A 2,615-nucleotide genomic window follows, 5' to 3' on the forward strand; every position below is an offset into this window, starting at 1 on the left:
CCCTGAGTGCTGGTCCAATTAAAAAAACGGCTTTTGAGCTCCTAACTATAGCCTCACAAATATAGGCAAAATTTAATTTTAAATTATTCAAAATAATACTGCCGATTTTCGTAATTTCATAGCAATAGCTGTTTAGGCAAAAAATCGTATTTCTGTCGTATAGTTTAAATGATATTGCTTAAAAATGATTTTGAAAATTGTCACCAATTTGGGTGCTGCTTGCAAACAAAGCTTTGAAATTTCAGCTTGGGTATCTTCGAATGCTTTCAATTTTGTTTAGTTTCGTGCAGTAATGTTTGGCCTTGTCAATCTCGTAGATGCCACCCTAATGTTCATTTGTATATGTGACTTTAAAATCACAAACGTATTTTATTTATATCATCAAAACTACTACAACAAATTATAAATTTATAACCATGCATAATCACGTCCTTTGTCCCCACTACCTGTAAGGTAAAATCTTACTTAACAAATAAATAGTTCTCTTACAATTTATTCAAACTCAAGGATTTTTACTAAAGTAGATGTTTGCGTTTTAGTACCTCTTTTTTTTTTTTGCTGAACATTTTTGTAAAAGCTAAATACAATTTGTTGCTGCGTAGTATTTAAATGACCTCTTCCTCTCCTTCATAGTTTTAATTATAACAAAAAGTAAATGTCACGTACTACTAGTGTCTGTTGTTTTATTGCTAAAAATATCATAAGTTTATAGTTGTTGTCTTTTATTTGTGAGATAAAGGCATATTTAACCAAATACGAATAAGTCCTTCGAAGTTTACTTAACTGCGGCTGAAACTAACCTACTTTAAGAGCAAGTTATTTAAGAAAATATATATTAAGGATTATGTTTGGTCCTTTTCTATTTTGGTGGGCTGTGAATGGGTTAGAGACTTAATGACTTAAAGGTTGTGTTAAGTATTTTCAAGTAAGAGCAAAAGTTAAATGAACACAAAAATGTTTGATAAAAAGGCTTAGGGGTGTAAAATAAATAAATGTTATCTTTTAATTTTTTTTTTTTGCAGAGGTAGAGCAATTGAAAAATTATTGGCTTAAAAATTGTAAACTTTTATTGCAAATCATAAAAATTAAGGGATGTAAATGAGTTTTGCTCTAAGAATTTTATTAGCACTGAAATATAATTTAATATTAGGCAATTATATAGTTGTCATAAAAGGTTGCTACCTAAAGGGGGAAACATCCTAATAAGAACTAATGGTACATATATATTAAAGCTAGTTGAATTCAATTTTTATGTACATGAAGTCTTAAAAATCGTTATTTGTATTTTTTTGGTAATTAGTTTTTGCCATCTCATTTTTTTATCATAATAATTACATTTTTATCATAATAAATACATTTTTCCGAAACTACTTTTATAATGTCTTAACAGCCCTTCTTTTTATTGTCCATAAATATTGTTTTATTGTTTTTACTACTATATATTTCTTAATTATGTTTAATTATCTTTATTTTATACTTTTGTTATGTTTAACTTTCTAACCAAAATTGTATCTTAAATTTAATTATATAAATCATACGCACTGTTGTTCCTCTTATAGTTAAACAATAAATATTTTATTTCTTTATGTATAGTATTATCTCCAAATTTAAATACAAACTATCTATATTAGGCATTATAAAAAGAAAAATAAAGTAAATATAATCTATTACTTAGTTTACAAACTATTTTATAGAGAAGTGTATTAAAAGTCTGTGGACTATTGACTAGTTGACTGGTCTATGGGCTGAAATATTAAATAATTTTTCGATTATATTAATGACTGATCTATAAACTATGTTTTTTAATTGCATTGTATATAAGTCAAGTACATTTTCCATTTGTTTTTTTTTTTTTTTTGCTTAACTTACTAACCAAAATGATGTCTTAAATTTTATTATATAAATCATACGCACTGTTGTGCCTTTTACAGTTAAACATTAAAAAGAAATTTTTTATTTTTTCTGTATAAAATTATTTCCAAATTTAGATACAAACTACATATCTATATCAGTTATGAGAAGAAGAAAAGTATTTTTTGAATATAACAAACCATTTGATAGAAAAGCCTATTAAAATTCTGCGTACTACTGACTAATAAACTGGTCTATGGGTTGAACTATTGACTAATCTTTTGATTATGTTATTGACTAATCTATATACTATGTTTCTTAATTACATTGTATATAAATTATTTACATTTTCCAATTTTTTGTTCAATTTTCTAACCAAAATTACGTCTTATTTTCCATTAAATAAATCATACGCACTGTTGTGTCTTTTATAGTTAAACATAGAACTATTTCTAAATTTAGATACAAATTATCTATATCAGTTATGAGGAAAAGAAAATTACATTTGAATATATTTCATTAATATGTTTACAATGGCTTTGTGGTCTATTAGACTGGTCTATGGATTGGACTTTTGGCAAATCTTTTACATATTCTATTGACTAGTCTATAAGCTAGCCTATTAACAAGAACAAGTCTCTTTGACTAAACCGTCATCTCGTAATACTTCTGTAGACAAATATATAGTATACGGGCTTGTCAATCGAATTGTCTAATGAATAATATTTTAACGATTCTATTGGCTTGTTTTTGAAATTTTCTAG

Source organism: Lucilia cuprina, chromosome 4, assembly GCF_022045245.1.
Source record: "Lucilia cuprina isolate Lc7/37 chromosome 4, ASM2204524v1, whole genome shotgun sequence".
Lineage (NCBI taxonomy): Eukaryota > Metazoa > Arthropoda > Insecta > Diptera > Calliphoridae > Lucilia > Lucilia cuprina.